At 42.1% G+C, this 19292-nt stretch overlaps 1 protein-coding gene and 1 pseudogene across 2 annotated transcripts in view; both read right to left on the reverse strand.

Moving 5' to 3' along the window:
* Ppp1r14c (protein phosphatase 1 regulatory inhibitor subunit 14C) overlaps window positions 1–19292 on the reverse strand; it is an 84859-nt gene that overhangs the window by 41814 nt on the left and 23753 nt on the right. The gene's annotated exons all lie outside the window — the stretch shown is intronic.
* The window catches only part of LOC147823330 (G2/mitotic-specific cyclin-B1 pseudogene), a 58330-nt pseudogene that overhangs the window by 15675 nt on the left and 23363 nt on the right, over window positions 1–19292 (reverse strand). The window contains exon 1 of the transcript XR_015444041.1: window positions 1–19292. This exon is cut by the window's left edge and continues 15675 nt beyond it; it is cut by the window's right edge and continues 23363 nt beyond it. The product of XR_015444041.1 is annotated as a G2/mitotic-specific cyclin-B1 pseudogene (transcript).

Consider the following 19292-nt stretch of genomic DNA (forward strand, 5'->3'; position numbering starts at 1 on the left):
GATGATTCTCTTAATCATCAGCTTTGGGAAACACTGACTTGCTAAGTCCTAACCTTTCTTCTCTCCATGGCCCTTCTTTGCCAGAGGCGACTTAGAGACATAATTTTTGCTGGGCAGTTAAACAAGAGATTAAGAAGATGAAAATTGGAAAAAGAAAATTCATCATTTAGAACATCCCAGGGTCAATCTCCCTCCCACTGGACGGCCAACCAAGCATGCTACTGTGCCTACACCATACTCTAGCATGCTTGAATACAACACAAATAATCGGAGCCAGAATTTATGGAAGAGGAAATAGCTACATGGAACTGCCAAGTCAAGTATCCAAGTCAAGTCCACAAAATGGATGGGAAAAGACTAAATGGATCAGCCTAAATCTGTAGACAATCCAATCTCAAGTAGGGAATTTCTATGCTTTATGAGAACCCTAGGGAGGACTTTCAGTAGCACCCTTCTAAGGAGACAGTGCACTTCAAGAAAGGAAAATGTATGAACTGAAAAAACCAAGGTGGTCACTTTCCACAGTGACTCTGAAAGCACCAGTGTCCACCTACCTGGGATCTCTGTGCACCTGCTCAACTACACTTACATGCTCTTCCCTCCCTATCTATACCTGAAATCCCAGATCAAAGACCCTCTGCTGCCTAAACCACTTCCTTCTTGCACAGTCAACAGAATTTAGACACAAACAGACCAGGATTTTGGTCCCAGCTCTGCCATTTACTAGCTGTGTGATCTAAGCTCTCTACACCTCAATTTCCTCATCTGTGACAGGAATAAATAACAGTACCTTCCCGAAAACTCTGCCAAGGACTGAGCCACGTGCTCTTGGCCTGACCCAGAGGGCTGCACAATGTGAACCATTCTGAGGCTGAGGGCGTGACCAGTGGACAAACCGGGGGGAAGATGAGTCTTCTTTCAAATCCCTTAGCATATCTGGGTGATGTTTTGTTTAGAGCTCAAAATATGTTTTATTCGGCAGTTTTTCAGTTTCTGGTCTCTGTCCAGAACTCAGCAAAGTCTGACTTGTATCCTCTAAGGATCTCTGAAGCCTCTGTGACTATCATGTTAATTGATTAACAATAAAAGGCAAATTCCTGAATCATAAATCAGTCCCTTAGAGTCTATGTTTATTGTCTTTAAGAAATGTGTGAAATACAACCACACAGCACTGTCCTAGTCTTGTTACAAAGTGCAAAACTAAGTAAGACAGTTCTTTGCTTTCAAGAAAATAATAGCTATGATTTACCAGCTTCTTGGTACCAAGCACTGTGCCAATGACTTTTACAGTCAGGAGTTAATTACGCCTCACAGTGGCTCTAGGAGTGGATACTACTGTTACCCAGGAGGAAGACAGAGAGGTGACATGATTTGCCCTGGATCAGGCACCTGTGTGTGTGTGTGTGTGTGTGTGTGAAGGGGTAACCAAAACCATCACTTTTTACCTGTAAGTAGAGTCAAGGCCAGGCTCAGAGACTAGAGGACTTGCTGAGCACTGAGTGTTCTGGCCTCATCTCCTGTACGTTCCTGGAGGTGGTGGTGGTGGTGGTGGGGTTACAACCTAGAACAGATCTGTGTGACTCAATTGATTCAATTCAGAAGGAGCCAAGCGTGATGGCACACACTTGTAATCCCAGCTCCTTGGCAGGCTGAGGAAGGAGGATTTAAAGTTCAAGTCCAGCCTGGGCAATTTATAGAGACCCTGTCTCAAAATAAATATAAAAAAGGGTGCGGATATAACTCAGCATTCCCTAGGTTCAGTCCCCAGTAAAACCAGAAGCAACAACAGAAGGAGGCAGCTTTTGCTGGCTTCTGTCTAGAACTATGTCGAGTAAGGACTCCCAGAGGGGACAGCTGGTGTCAAGATATCTACAGCTTTCAAACTTCACTGAGAGGTGTGCTGGATAAAAAAAACGTCTGTGTCTGTGTGAAGAAATGTTTCCAAGGCCTTAGAATACGAGGCAAGAAGATAATGCTTCTGAAAGAAAAGCTACAAAAGTCACTATCAAAATGATGAGCTTGGTCGTCACCAGAAATCCCTCCAAATGAGAGCTGGCTTGAGTATACTGCATATGAGATGAGTATTTCCCCAGCCATCCACGAAGAGACTGGAATGTTTTCCAAATGTAATCCAGGACACACAGGCGTCTTCCTCGTCCAGTCCAGAAGCCAGAGCCTCCCTCAAATCCAACAACAGTGGTCACGAAAAGTGGGACAAGAATGGAAATCGAGTCATCAAAGAACACTGAAATCTGCTCTGTTGCACTGTGACTTCTGTCTGAGGTGGCACTGTGTCAACAGCAAGAAATAACAAGGAAGCGTATGGGGATGGGGCTGAGGAATGGGCATGAGCACAGTGTCCAAGCTTTGTAGGTATCCCTGCCCACCAGGGAGTTTTGAGGCAAAGGGACCGCACAGGCCCTCAAGGACAGACTTCAGTGATGTGCAGAAAAAGCAAACTTATAAGAAGGGGGAATTTAGTGAATGAATAAAAGTTGATTAAACCACACGGAGGTAAAGCTGTTTGCCCTATTCCCATGACAACCAGTCTGATTTTCCTTCTCATTTCCCTGGAGGACCTGGCCTCTAGCATGTGTACCTTGATCAAATGTCCACCGTGGAGCCTCAGAGCTACCTGTTTCTCCCCAGCAGGACACCCAGGTCTGGCCTAGGCCCCATGACCCCTTCCTTTCTTCTGCTAGGCCTCCTTGCTCTTCCTTGACCTTCACAACTGCCTATTCTTGCCCACACTCCACATGACAGCAGGTTTTTTCTTTAATTCAAATCGGCCTGCAACCACTTACAGGCAAAATTTGTGGTTTTAGAATCTGCAGTATAAATATTTGGCCATTTAATTAAGCTATTACCCAAAGAAAATTAAAGTAAATATGTTATCTCACCATAAACCAACAAAATCAGAAGTAGGTTAATCTGTCCTACACTACAAAGCCTCAATACCTTAAGTACATAAGCATAAAGTTAAATTTTGACAAAGCAACAAATTGTAGCACTCACCAAATGAAATAAGAAACCCTGCTAATAAACAGATCTGCTTCCCAGTTACTGAAACTATGTTGCTGGAAACATTCCACTTTGGTTTTTTATATTGTTGAACTTTCTGGGCAAGTGAAAAAAGTCGAAAAGGATCAGTTTTAAATGTGAAGTGGTTATTCAGTGTAAAATATATCTTCAGTTTAACACAAATATTGCAAAAAAGTAATTTGCTATGGAAATATAAATCATACCAAGAAGTAAATCATGTAAAAAATTAAAACAACAAATAAATATGACTTTAAAAAATTCAATCCTGACTACCTCACCCCCCTGCATCATTGGCTTGTCACTGAATTTAAAATTTTGATTCCCATACTTAGGATCCTGGCTACTCAGAGGCTGAGTGAAGAAGACAACATGTTTGAGGTCAGCCTGGGCAATTTAGCAAGATCCTATTTCAAAATAAAATTAAAAAGGCTGAGGATGTAGTAGAGTGCTTGCCTACCACACATAAGGCTCTGGGTTCAATCCCTAATTACAGGAAAAAAAAACAAAAACAAAAATTTGCACTTCCAACAAGGTCCTCAAAGTCTCATGGTCTGATCCCACCAACTTTTACAGCATTACCTCATTCAGTGGAGCTCAGCCAAACCCCAATAAAATAATTAACTGAGAGACTTTTCTTATAAAACACTCCCCTTGGAGGCCCAGCTCTGAATTAAATGGGACATTCACTCTTTAGACAGCAGAATTAGATCCTTCAAAGTGAATGGAAAAATGATTCCTGAGGGCTTTTGAAGACATTCACAGACAAAAAGGCCCATTTGTTAGGATTCCTAGGATTAATGTCTTTTACCTAATGCCTAAATAAAATAATTGCTTAAAATGAGGGTGGAAATATGGTAAGAACAATGCTTCTGAGGAATGCCATTAGTAATGAAGGAACACTTGCAAAATCCCTCCCTGGTCACAGTAGCCATTGAGTCTATGCAAAATATCCTGATGGCCTCCTTCCTGGCACAGAGCAGGCTGGCACTTTGCTGGCCCTCTGAAGCCAGACGTTGTTGTATGACTTGTTTTAACCAATGAGCTCTGAAGCAGATGTAACATGTGCACTTCTTGGTGGAAGCTTTGAAGAGCTGATAGGTGCTTCACATGGGCCTGGCCCTCATCACTGTGAAAAGTGTCAGAATAAAAGTGGAGTCACTTGTGTAAAACTCTAATAAAACAGAGGCTGGAGGCCTTGAAGGGAAGGTCCTCATGCACGATTTTCCAGAGAACAGGAACTTCTATGAGAGAGTCCATCAAACCACAACCTTGCTCATAGGCCAACTGTACAAGAATGTCTACCCAGTAGGTGTCTATTTAACCTCAGACTGATGCTGACCTTGTTAGTGATTTGTGAGGCCCAGGATAACTGTTTTAAAACAACTTATATAACCTTCCTGATTTTATCTTTTAAAACTTTGTCTTCCTTTGCCTCTCCAGATATGCCTGCGATCCATCACAGCAAACATATCCCAGATGTGCAAGTTCTCTGCACATTTCTGAATACATGCATTGCTTCTTTAGAGAGCCTTGCTCTGTTTGTTCTTTATGTTGAAATCATGAATGCATGTGTCTAGATGGAGCTTTACCAGCCTGGGTCCCTGAGTGACAATCTGAAGGCAGAACCCTTACATCAACCAACACTAGCTATAAAGCACGAGTGAGAAATATCTCTTGGCCGTTTTAATCCACTGATCTTTGAAGTCACTTCTGACTTAGTCTATTCTGACTGATACACTGAGCTGACTTGTCACTGGTTGTTAGAATTATAAATGATCATTAGGTTACACAGAGAGAGGCTATAGAACCATTATGCAGTTATAGCTCTTGCAATGCAGAGCCCTGAGCCCCACACCCAGCAGTGGGGAGCAGCAAAGAGCCCTAACATCTTGCAATCAACAATTACTGATGTTCATTATTACCTGGGCACTGGGTGTGTAGCTGGAGATACATGCAGTGGCTTTTGTCTGTGCTCTGTGTAAGCAGGGTCCCTATGACAAGATGAGTAGTCAGAAACACAGGTAGTTGGCAAGGGCAAAGAGTAAAGGACAGATGGCAGGACAGTCAGCAGGAGTAACTCTGTGTAGACAGGACATTCAGGAGACAGACTCATGTTCCAAGTTGACTATTGCTAGGCACTTTTCTAAGGGCTTCTCCTTCATTTGACCCTTTTTGTCCTCACACCACCCTGTGACATAGATGACAGCATTGTTGTCATTTTATATATAAGGAAAGGGATACAAAAAAAGTTGAATGATTTAATTCACCCAAAGAAACCCATCCAAGCTAAAAAGCAGGAAGTGAGAAGAGTAGAAATTTGGTATGGGTAATGCTGTAATAATCTCAAATCAAAAGACCACTGGGAAAAGACTTTGCTATGGCTTGGATGTGGTCTGAGTGTGTCCCCCATAGTTTCCTGTGCTGGCAGCTTGGTCCTCAGTATGGTAATGGGGGGGGGGGGGCGCTGGGTGCAGGCAGTTAAGGTCATGAATCACTGCCTAGAAAGGACAAGGACAGCTTTCATGTGACACTGGCTGGTTTCCATGAGAGTGAATTGTTATAAGAGAGTGAATTTGATCTATGACTCTCTCCCTGGCTGCCTGTCTTACCCTCTGCTCTCTTCTCTCTCCCACAGGAGCTCCCACCATCATGATGCTACCTGCCACCATGAGACTCTCACCAGCAGCTGAACAGATGGGGCCACCCAATCTTGGACTTGCAGCCTCCAAAACTGCGAGCTAGTAAACCTCTGTTCTTTATAAGTACCCAGCCGTGGGTATTTTGTAATAACAACAGAACATGGACTAAAACAGACCTTTAAAAACTGTGATAGCCAAGACCCAATAATAGATGGTATATGTCATATGTTGAGCCAAGAAGAGGTCCTGAGTAAGAAGGGCATGAAGGAGCAATTAGACAGTGCTACCCCCAGTGGATAAATGAAGTCCATACCCTCATGAGCAAGTGTTCCTCAGACCCAGCTTTGGCGTTTTCAAAGACACAAATTCATTCACTCATTAACACAGTCATAAACTTGCGGGGGCACCTACCGTGTGTAAGGTACTGGCCTATGCTCTAGGAGGGGACCCCAACCCCTGGGCTGCAGGCTGGTACCAGTCCACGGCCTGTTAGGAACCAGGCCATGCAGCAGGAGGTGAGGGAGGTGAACAAGTGAAGCTTTATCTGTATTTACAGCCATTCCCCATATCTTGAATGCCACCTCCTGTTAAGTTGAGGAGGTGGCATTAGATTCTCATAGGAGCACGAACCCTACTACCCTATTGTGCTCTATGCATATGAAGAATCTAGGTTCTCATTCCTTTGAATGACTTTGAAACTGCCCCCACCCCCCATTTGTGGAAAAACTGTCTTCCATGAACCACTCCTTGGTGCCAAAAAGAAAGGCTAGGACTGCTGCTCTAGGGCACAACAGTAAACAAGCAGATGCAGCAGCTGCTCAAAGGGCCTTTCATCCAAGTAGTGAAAAAAAGCCAAAACCAGTGGTGAGGTCCACAGAGGGCAAAACAGTTATCCACATCTCTGTTACGGAGAAGTTCAAAATATGCATAAAATGTGCTGTGTAAAAAATGTAAGTAATGGGAAAACATACCATGTGGCCTTAAAGGGATGCATCAGGAGAGATGACAACGAGACTAGAGACAGGAAATGGCTGGATGTGCCAGCTAAGGGACATCAGCTTTGCCTAGGGCAAGAGGAGGTGATGGCATAGAGATGACCCCCTCTGTGCCATGTAAGAGCCATTAGCTCACAGCCATGCCCAGCCAAATGTGGAGCCCTCCTGTGTTCCACCACACTCAGCTTGGATGCCTGTGCAGCAGGTGCATGGAGATGTGTGACTACACCTGTAAATGATTTACTCATGAGTCCTCATATTAACACAGGAGTCCATCTATGAGAAGGGAGAAACTGGCATTTGACCTGCTCCATTTAGCTCTCCAGGTTTTCATAAGTAACTAATCTTTCTTCAGAAACCAAAAGAAAGGAACAACTCAAAACCTGGAAAACTTGTGAACATCACAAAGTAATCATCATACTGTAGTAAGTCTCTGCTGTTCTTAGATGTTCAAAATAAATATGCTCGTAAATGATTGCATCAAAGTGAGATTCTATCTATCACTTCTTGTTTTAAGAAATGTCCAGTTTGGTGCCTGAGGTACAGCCTATACTCAGAGGTAGGCAGGGGATTCATTATAACTCTCCATAAATTCCAACAATTGTAAGCACTTTTCTGAACATTGAATTTCCCTGAATTTCACTCCAAAAACAAAATACATTTTTAAAAACTCTGTATCTTTCCTGTAAACAGACGAAGTTACATTTATAAGCCCATTTTCACCAACTCATTTCCTTTTTCTAATTTCAGGGCTAACTATGCTCCAGAAAATTCAAGTAAAGTTTGAATCTTGTTGAACTAACATTAGCAAGAATTGCTTGCTTATAGTTCAAGATAACTCATTTAGAAAAAAAAATCACTCCCTTTCAAATGTGAAAACTCTAATGTACTAAAGTACTCATAAAAGATAAAAATCTACAAACCAGCAGAATATTTGTACTTTAAATGAACACATACAGATTTCTATAATACATTGTGCTTCCTTGGCGATGGGCATTATCTTGTGTCTCTTACTTTATTATCTCATTTAACCCTCCTAGCAACCCTTTAAAATGGATCCACACCATTTTAATCTTTATTTTACAGCAAAACAAATAGAAACTGCTATGGACTGACTGTTTATGTCTCCTAAAATTCATGTTAAAGCCCTAATACCCAACACAATTTGGAAGTAGGGCCTTTGAGAGGTAACTAGGTCATGAGAGGGGGGCTCTCGGGCATGGGATTAGTACTCTTATTTGAAGATAGACGAACAGAAGTGATGTTCTCCCTACCATGTGTGGTCGCAATGAGAAGGCAGCCATTAGCAAACATCCAGGAAGCAGGCCTTCATGAGACACCAAACTTGCTAGTACCTTGGCCTTGGAGTTTCCAGCCTCCAGAACAATAAAAAGTAGACGTATACTGCTTAAGCCATGAAGTGTATGGTATTTTGTTATTACCAGGCTGAGCAGATGAAGAAAAGAGGTTGGATAACTTACCTCCAGGGTACACAGTTTGGAAGTGAAGTACCAGATTTGAACCCAGGAGGTCCACACATAGAGTTTGCACCCTTAGACACTCTGCTAACTAAAATTGTTCCACTGCTGACCATAACCTGAAGATCTACATACACACATATATATACACACCCATGCATGCATGTGGACACGACAATTTGAGAAAAAGCCGCAATTTATCAAAATGATATGATTAAGTTTTATATTTCTTTAATGTCTTTTACACCCAAGCTAGTTAGCTATGTAGCCAACTTGACACTCAGCATTTCCAAGAAACTAATTCCTATTCCATCCCTGAATCCTATTTCCCACTTCAACTACCAACTGCTAGGGAAGAGGAAGGAGAAAATAAACATACTGCAACCATCTACTGTAGAAAGCAATTCTATTTCAAGTCAAATTAGAGAAGCCATGAAAAAGAAAACCTGCCATAGCCCCAAATCATAAACAAACCAATTTACATTTAATGAAAGATCTTAACAAAGACACATGAAAATTGTGCTCTGTATGTCATAAATGGGGTTCACATGGACTCAGAGCAAACCTAATGACTTAGCTCTCCAGCAAGGTACAATTAAGGTGAGGCACAAAGCATCTTACTGTGCTTGGAAACAAAAGGCTAGGCTCACACATGACATTTTTCCTAATTAAGGTATAAGGGAACCCCCTCCCAAAATCATTGCATGGAAAGAGGCATTTTTAAATTGGAAAAGTGGATTACTAGTGGAAGAAGAGCTAAAGGAACAGGAAACAAACATTGAGAGCTAACAGCTAAATGTTCAAGACAACATTTTAAAATGTTTTACCATATTATTAAAATACCTCCTCTAAAGACAACCTGAATCCAAGAGCAGAAAGGAAGGGAAAATGCTCACCAAGGGCCCCTCTCCTTGCAAAGCAGGCTTAAAGATCAGTAGCCTTCAGGAAGGTACAGGCCAGGCAATCTGATCAATTGCACACCTGCAGAACTGCAGGCTCAGGTAAGTGAGGCCGCCACATTCACTAATGCACAGACTAAAGGGGGGTGAACACTACACTCGCATAGACAGCATTGTGAAATTTCACTTTTTAAAAAAATATATCACCAACTACTACATTTAAGTATGCCCTGAAGTTCCTAAGAGAGAAGCTAGTGTCTTTTCATCTTCTTCAACTTTGACATTCTGTCCTTATTTAAGGTGCATTGTCAAATGGATATGGACATTGTCCATGCAGATTTGCACCAAACCACTCTAATTTCATTCAGAGAACCACTTGGAGAACCGTTGACGTGGTCCGGTGTCATCCATTATTCAGCAATAAGAATACAGCCCTCCACACAAAGAGCTCAGCGGCCAGACTTCCTTCAAGTTCATGCAATCCGAGGTTCTCACCCCACACTCAGGCCCAGTATAGTCACACTGCTGGGTGACAGTCCTAAATCACTGCAAAACCCTCTGGTGTCACTCTTCCCTCCACACCACATGGTCCTGAGGAGCTTACACAGCCTGCTCTCCTGTGCCACCCACTGATTGACCAATGGAAGGGCCTTGAGACATGTGACAACATCTACATCAGAGAAAGCAGCAGAAGTGAAGGTGAGCAGCTCGTGAGCCTTATCACATGTGTGGACGCCCTTATGCAGTGTGTGATGAAATGTAAACTATGGCACTCACGGGCTTTTCCAAGCCCTGCCATGTGTACTGGCACATACCTTTTCCATGGAGGTGCAACTAACACCCCCATGTTATATATGAAGATGCTGAGGCTCAGAGAGGGAGTGTCAGTTGTTTGTTCACAGTGAAGCAGCCAGGGATGATGTCAAAACTTGTACTACTCTGTCTCAAATGTGATAACAGGAGGCATTCATTGACTGCTTCCTATCTAACAGACACTACGCTGAATGCTTTATTACATAGATCATCTCAGTCAATTCTCACATCCCTTTTGTAAACCTAACTCCAGACACACAACACCTTTCATAGACAAGGAAAGCAAAGAACAAAGCAGCTAAAGAGCTTCTCCAAGGCCACACAGTTAGTTTGCGGCACAGCTGGGACTTAAATTCCTGTCTTTCTTACTTATTCTATATGTGGATATCATTCTGCAGTTTTGTCACAGCCATGCTTTTTGCAAAAAGTTGTTTCATCTCACATACAGAATAAAGTCATTATGGATATTACCCATATTTTAACAGCCATTAAAGTCAATGACAGAAATTTGTCACAAAATGACACAATATTGGGAATTCAGATTCTAATGAAGGGTGAATCTGCACAGTTAGTTTCTATTTTAAAAGACTCCCACGGCCTGGGGATTAGATGGTTTGCCTGGCCTCTCCACAAATGGGCTCTCTACTGTGGCCCTCACTGTGGGGCCGAAGGCCCTTTCCCCGCTGTGGTTACGCCAGCCTCTCTGCTCTGTCTAATCTCAGGACAGGCAGGCACCACAGGCTTCCCTTCCTCCCATGAGGAAGCAGATTGTGGGTATTTTAGGAAGAAGAAGAGAGCTTTACAAAGCACTTGTCCAACTCCTAGTGACAGGATGAGACTCTAACACTGACAAGAACTATTGTCTTGAGAGCTTATTTTGCATTCAGCAACCCTGGGTCAAGCTGGCCACCAAAGAACTTCACTGATCCGTTTCTCTCCTTTCCTGTGGATGAAGGAATCTGTCACCTGTGATATATGAAAATCCACATGCCAGAGAATACACCTGGATTCTTCCATCCATATCTCCTCGACCCTGGTCAGGTTGATATTTCAGAAAATCCAAATCTATCTCTTCATTTTACATTATCCTTGCCATCCACACTCCAAAATTAACCAATGGCCTAAACACCCTCTTCAGTGTTTCTGATTACAGTGGACCCTTGACTTAAGAACTCAATTCATTCATGAAGGCTGGCTGTAACTCAAGTTGATCAACTGAAAGCTCAGGCTCCTCTACACAGCCTTCAAAGTCTCTCTCCGGTATACAGGCGGATCTCAGTGTCCTTAGACACTCACTCTCAACTGACCCCACACCAAAAAGGATGATGTAATGTTCTTTCCAGAACTCTTTAAGGGTTAAATCTGTATCTGAGACCATCTGGAAGCACAAGCAACCAGCATTCAGGTAATAACTCAAGACTTTGTTCGTAAGTTAAAACTAAAATTCTAGTCACAACCCAAGTTGTTCATATGTCAGGCTGGTTGTAACTTGAGGGTCCACTATACAGTATTTTGTATCTCAGGATAATCTTGACTGCTAGGAGTAAATTGGCGCACGGGGGTGGGGGGTAGTGCTGGGGATGGAAACCCAAGGCCTTTTCACTGAACTATACATCTCTGACCTTTTTCACTTTTATTTTGATATAAGGTCTTTTGAACTTGCCAGCCTTTTGTGTCAGCCTCCCTCAGAGCTGGGATTATAGGTATGTGCAACTGTGCCTGGCAAAGCAACGAGTACTTGTATCCTAATGATTCCGCAAAAACAAAAGAAAACAAGCAGTGAAGGCACTGTGTCTATTACTATGCTCAGATTAAAGAGAGCAATCATTTCTCTGGTCAATATACTTCCAGTCAGTCTGTAAATCAACTATATTGACTTCACTTAGGTTGAAAACAAGAACTTCAAGAGCTGGCCCAGAAAAGCAGTAGAATAACCACTCTCCACCTGCAGTAACTGCTTTGCTCTCCAGTCGCACCCCAGGGTCTCCTGAGAGTCTTGAGCTGGTCTTGCTCCTCAGCCTGCTGACACAGGCAGCTTCCACTATCCCCATTATCCCCCAAAGGCTCCCCTGCCTGACTTGGGCTTTCCTCCAGCCTCCTATGGGAGACAGACCAGAGGGATCCCCAAGGGTCCAGACTTCCCAATGCAGCTCCCAGGCGGGCACAAGAAAGGTGATTTTAATCCTGCCGATCCAATGTCCACCTGATGTGCCAAGTAAATGATCACAGGTGCAGAGGTGCAGGAAGACATGAGCAGCACAAGCAAAACACTGCACAAAAGCTCTCGTGATGGCTACATAAGAGCATGAGGGCCACACTCAGAACCAGGGAACACAACCACAAACTAACACACTGTGGCCATAATGCACAGCCATCTGGAGAAAAAGCACATTCCCTGGCAGTGACAACTGAAGAGTGTTTACATCATGGCCAAGCTAACTGCATAGTAATGAGGAAAAATAGATCAAACAGAGAGAAATCCATCTTCAGGCCCACCTGAAGCCAGGTCACAGCAATGAATCTATGCCCAGCCTCCTGACTGGGGGAATCACTGCACAGATCTAACCCCTGGAGTTTGGCTGCAGGTCCAATTGGCCCAGCTAGAATACTCGCCCCAACTCTCTCCCTGCTACCTATCCTGAGTTAAATACAGTTCTTCCCAGGGTTCAAGGTCTCCAGGTACAATGCCAGATTGGAAGAACTGTGTGTGGTAGGGAGCAGCATGAAGAGAGAGGCAACTGTGGCTTAGAGCTGCTCATGTATTTGCTCTCCTTAGACTGTGTACACCTAACCTTACTAGGGAAGGAACGATGGAAAAAGACAGGAAGGGGTAGGGGAAGGGACAGCTTACAGTGATACCATGGATCCTCACAGAAGCTCAAAAAGCCAGTGCTAAGACTCTACACACGACCTTTCATCTGCTCCCTTTGCCGTTGACTGGTTCCAGCCCTCAGGCACACTGGCAAGAATTTCTACTTATCAACCAAGATAGTTCCTTTCCCAATATAAATGTGGCCCTAACTCTCACTCCGTAAAGTGAGACCCATATATGGACCCAAAACTATCACTTCTCTTTTTCCTCTCTTCTCCTCGGACACTTTGAGACAAACAACAGCAGGCAGAGAAAGTGTGCCTTAGCTCTTCCAGAATTTTCAGTGTATCTTTTCTTTCAGACAAATGTGCAGTGGGGGGAAGGCTGGGCCCTTTCTGCTGAGTGTGAACTCTGGCTCGATATGCTCAGAGGACATTTCAGTGTCAGGAACACCTACATCAAAACCAGCAGCAGGACATCTTGTGAGAACAAGGGTTATATTTATAGGCTGGGAAAGGTGGATATTAGGATTTCTAGGACAAGGAAAACGGCAAACAGAATGTGGAGTCAGGAACACAGGAAGTCAGACAGTAGAGACCAGGAGCCCACACACAGGTAGGGCCAGATCAATTAGATCACTTGGCAGAGGGACTGGCCATGTATAATTGGCTGTTCCTAAGTGATCACTTTCCCACCTCCCTATGTTGCCTTGTCTGTTTAAAGCCCACCTCCTGGCCTCAGGTCTCCACACAATGAACAAGATTCTGCTTCAAGCCCTTTCCTGTGGTCCTCTGCCAAACCCAGGTGCCCAACGCAAGGACAGGGCACAGCCCTTACATAGGCCTCATTCTTGAGGATGAAATCTCACTGCAGTGATGGACAGGGATTTGCTGGAATACGGATGATTTGAAATCAGTGACAAAACTCTACTGGTCCCAGTGACACCAACCAGCTTCTCTACCAAAATTAGCACCAGACAGATGCAGATCAAAAATTGGACAAGGAACAATCTCTTCAAATACTAGCTCCTTTCATATAAAAAAAACCTCACTTATTTAAATTTAGAAGTTAAAAAAAAAATAAAGAAGGTCTTGCATTTCTTGGACCCCGAGCTTACTCAGTGTTTTAAATAATACAAAGAAACAAAATGTTATTTCTCTGTCTGTTCCTTTGGCACTAAAACGTCATTCAAGAAGAAAGTTTGTTTTAATCTGAAAGACACTGCTGCATTGAAACAGGAAACAAGACAAGAGGTAGCTGCCAGAAAAGTCAGGCACAAACTGCACCATGCCTCCAGTTTCATTTTTAGAAGCAATGACAAGGCCATGGGTACCTCCTGTATAAGGGGAGGTGGCAGCCCAGATGGCCAGCAAGGCTGGCTGCCAGTGTTGCATCGGCTCTATGTGACACCCTACAGGGTCCCTCCAGTCCACCCCAAGCATAAGAACCCAGCCCCCCTAACACAGGTAATCAATCAAGGGATAACCCCACAAGAAAAAAAAAACAAGAACATGCCAGGTCAGTGTTTGAAAAACCTCCAGCAGAGTTTTGAATTCATTAGGAATTTGTGACTTTGATGTGACAAGTATAGAGATCTTGGTAACAGAGAATCTCTGAAAGTTCTGGGTCCACAGTAACAAATTAAGACTGTCCAGCCAAACAGCACTTTGAAATACAAGTAAACTGTTCCAGCAATTCAAACTCCATTTTCCAAAACAGGCCAGGGTATGACATTCAGGTTTTATTTTAACTGATTCTGCTGAGAAAAACACCAACACTAACCCTAGCCCAGTCCAAAGCCTTGTGTTACGTTACCCATTAGCACAGTTAGATGCTGTAAGTTGATTATGCATTTGAGCAGGGAAAATGCACAAAGCAACAGTCCTGGTAAGCATCCCCTTCCATATATGGGCTGATCAAACCACCACTAAGGAAATGTCAAAGGAACTTTCCCACATTCAGCTCCATCCTTACCCAGGATCTATGTCTTATTAGTGCTTTTTATTTTTGAAGCAATTTTTTACAAAGGAAACTATTAAAGACTCACAATATTAACAGACTCATTTTCACAAATTGTATTCAATGTATCAAAGTTCTCTAGCCTCAGTAAATGACCACTGTACATTATCAAAAAGAAAGAGGTGCACTATGGGTTCATCCGTGACCTCTGCTGGAAGAGACCTATCAAGCAGATCCAGAAGATGCAAATCCTTCTAGCTTCACCACCTCCTCCATGGCCATAATCAAGTTATTGAACCTCTTTCTGCCTGATTCCCATCCTTAACATGGAATTAATAGTACAGTACACACCATCATAGTTGGGGGGGGTACATTTCCAGATCCTTAGTAGATGCCTGAAACTGCAGATAGTACTACACCCTATACATGCTGGTTTTTCCTGAGTCCTGCAGCTTTGCTACTGTCTCAATCACTTTCCTGTCCCTGGGACACAATATCTGACCCTCACAATTTAAAGGAGGTTTATGTGGCTCACAGTTGCCAGTGGGTTCAGTCTAAAGATGGCTGGCTCCAAGTCAGAAACGCATGGTAGGAGGGTGTGGTGGAGGAAATCTGCTCATCTCACAGCACCCAGGAAACAGAGAAAGAAGGGAGGAGCTGGGAACAAAAACATAGGTCACACCCCCACTGACCCACCTCCAGCCAGGCCCCACTTCCTATCAACAAATCAATGGAGGAATGACTTTTTAAAATAGCGTCCTCCATGACCCAATCACTTCCCAAACATAGGAGTCTTTTGGGGGACATTTTAGGTCCAAATCATAATAGCCACATAATACCACAGTTAATCAATCCTTCCAGATTTCATGCCCTGGTGCCACCTCTGCATCACTACTCTTCTACTTTAGGGCCATTATTAAATAAAATAAGGGTTACTTGAAAACAAATACTGTAACATCGTGAAAGTCAATCTGAAAAGCATGACAGCAACTAAGTGACTAATGAGATGGTGAAGTGACTAATGGGAAGGTAGCTAATCCTCTGCAGATACACTGCTTGGGAGGAATGATTCCCCTCCCTCTGGGACACTGAGAGATTTCCTCACACTACTCAGAATGGGACCCAATATAAAACTTGTGAGTTATTCTGGAATTTTCCATTTAATATTTCTGGATCACAGTTGACTGCAGGTAGCTGAAACTGTGAAAGGTGAAACTGAGGCGTAGAGACTTCAGTAGCTCAAAGGTGGATGCAGGGAATTAATGTAGGCAAGACCTTATAGAATAAGCTCAGCATAAAGAAAACACTAGATGAGTTACTGATGTTATTGTTGCTTTAGGTTTTATTATGTAATCAATAGAGTAAGTGGTTTTTTGTTTGTTGTTTTTTTTTTTTTGGTACCAGGGACCAAACTCAGTACCTTGTGCTTGCAAGGCAAGCACAGTGCCAATGAGCTAAATCCCTGGCCCTAAACAGAGTAAGTGTCCTTACAGCACCTTAAATAGTGCTCTAGACAATGGTACATTGTTTCAAATAGAATGAGACAAAAAAAATTCTCATCACTAAATGACCCTCCTGGAGAGCATACTCTTATTAAAAACATACGTATTATTGTAAGGGACCACGAGAAATCAATCCAGCAGCTGCTAGATGAAGCAAAGAAAAATAACATAAGACTGATTGGAGTCAACAAAGAAACAGGAGAGAGGGCAGATGCCATAAAAAAACTCGTCACAGAAGTGATGGCAGAAAGCTTCCCAAGCAGGGGAAAAGAACTTGACATACAGATAAGTGAGGCATATAGGACTCCAAATAGCCTTGATCAAAAAAAAAAATCTACACATAGGCATACAATTGTTAAGATTCCAGAAACCCAACAGAAGAACAAAATTCTACAAGTAGTTAGAGAAAAGAAACAAATCACATACAAAGGAAAGTCCATCAGAATCACAGCAGACTTCTCAGTGCAAACCCTCAAGGCAAGAAGAGCTTGGAGTGATGTGCTTCAAGCCCTAATGGAAGACAACCTCCAACCCAGATTGATGTACCCTGCAAAACTATCTTTCAAAATTGATGGTGAAATAAGATACTTTCATGACAAAGAGCATCTTAGGAACTTCATGAATACCAAACCAGCACTCCAAAAAAATTTTAGACAAAATCCTAGGAAAAGACAACGATGATCACAACCCAAGGAAGCCCAGCAGAATGAATCCACCAGGCACAACAAGAAATTAAAAGCAAAGGGGGAGGATCAAACAAAAAGAAAAAGTCATGGCAATGACAAGTCAATACATTTCAGTTATAACCATCAATGTTAATGGTCTCAATTCACCAATCAAAAGAAATAGACTAGCAGAATGGGTCAAGAAGCAAGATCCAACAATATGCTGCATACAAGAAACACACTTAATTCAAAAAGAAACTCATAGACTGAAAGTGAAAGGGTGGAAAACAATACTCCATGCGATGGGAACCCCGAAAAAAGCAGGAGTAGCTATCCTCTTTGCAGACCAAGTGGATTTCAAACTCACACTGATTAAGAAAGACAAAGAAGGAGACTATATCCTTGTAAAGGGAATCATCCAACACGAAGAGGTGACAATCATAAATATCTATGCACCAAACACTAGTGAGCCCAACTATATAAAACAAATACTAATGGACATGAAAAACCATATAAACACTAATACAGTAGTAGTGGGGGACCTTAATACCCCATTGTCACAAATAGATAGATCAACTAGGCAAAGAAACAAGCAATGAAATACTACAACTCAATCAAACTCTTGAAGATATGAACCTAACAGATGTTTACAGAGTGTTCCACCCCACAAAATCAGAATACATTCTTTTTGGCTGCATATGGGTTATTCTCCAAAATAGACCACATATTCGCTCATAGAACACATTTAGGTAAGTGCAAAGGAACTGAAGTTATCCCCTGTATATTATCGGATCATAGTGCAATGAAATTGGAGATCAACATCAAAAGAAACTACAAAAACTGCATAAACACATGGAAATTGAACAACACACTTCTGAATAACCAATGGGTCACAGAGGAAATTAAAGAAGAAATCAGACAGTTCCTTCAAATAAATGACAATGACAATACAATATATCAGAATCTATGGGACTCAATGAAAGCAGTCTTAAGAGGGAAATTCATAGCAGTGAATACTCCTATTAGGAAAACAGAGCGAACCAAATTAAACAACCTGATGCTGAATCCCAAGCTTCTAGGAAGAGAAGTGCAGGACAACCCCAAAGCTCATACAAGGGAGGAAATTATAAAGATCAGAGGAGAAATCAATGCAATGGAGACTAAGAAAATAATGCAAAAATATCAATGAAGCCAAGAGTTTGTTCTTCGAAAGAATCAACAAAATTGACAAATCCTTGGCCAACCTTATCAGAAAAAGGAAAGAAAAGGCCCAAATCCATGCAATTAGGAATGAAAAGGGTGAAATTACAACAGATCCAGCAGAAATACAGAGAATCATCAATACTTACTTCAAGAACCTATACACCAATAAGATGGAAAACACAGAAGAAATGGACAGATTCCTAAATACATATGAATTACCAAAATTAAATGAAGAAGACCTAAAAATTCTGAACAACCCAAAATCAATCAATGAAATTGAAAACGTAATTACAAACTTACCAACCAAGAAAAGCCCAGGTCCTGATGGCTTCACTGCTGAATTCTACAAGACATTTAGAGAGGAACTACTGCCACTATTGTTTAAACTCTTCAGTGAAATTGAAAGGGAAGCAATACTCCTGAAATCATTCCTGGAAGCAAGCATCACCTTGATCCCCAAAGCAGAGAAAGATCCAACTGAAAAAGAGAACTATGGGCCAATCTCACTAATGAAGATAGATGCAAAAATCCTTATTAATAAGATACTGGCAAGAAGAATGCAGAAGATTATCAAGAAGATCACACACCCTGACCAAGTGGGATTCATCCCAGGGATGCAGGGATGGTTCAACATATGCAAATCAATCAATGTAATACACTATATCCATAGAGCCAAGGACAAAAACTATACGATCATCTCAATAGATGCAGACAAAGCATTTGACAAAATCCAACATGCATTTATGATAAAAACACTACAAAAAGTTGGAATAGATGATCTTTAACTCAATCTGATAAAAGCCATCTATGAAAAACCAACAGCCAATATCATACTAAATTTCAAAAATTGAAATCCTTCACACTAAAATCAGGAACAAGACAAGGATGTCCACTATCACCACTCCTGTTCAATATAGTTTTGGAAACATTAGCCACAGCAATTAGACAAGAGAAAGAAATAAAAGGAATAAAGATAGGAAATGAAGAAGTCAAACTGTCATTATTTGCAGATGACATGATACTCTACATAGAAGACCCCAAGAACTCCACCAAAAGTCTTCTAGACTTAATAACCAAATTCAGTAAAGGAGCTGGATACAAGGTCAACACATAAAACTCAATAGCTTTCCTCTACACAAACAACAGACTCACTGAGAGAGAAATAGGGTAAACAATTCCTTTCACAATAGCACCCAAAAAACTGAAATACCTAGGAATCAACCTAACAAAAGAAATCAAAGACCTCTTCTCTGAAAAGTATAGCACTTTGAAAAAAGATATTGAA

Source organism: Heterocephalus glaber, unplaced genomic scaffold (assembly GCF_053883595.1).
Source record: "Heterocephalus glaber isolate CG9 unplaced genomic scaffold, H.glaber_assembly_v1.0 deba00001593, whole genome shotgun sequence".
NCBI classification, from domain to species: Eukaryota; Metazoa; Chordata; class Mammalia; order Rodentia; family Bathyergidae; genus Heterocephalus; species Heterocephalus glaber.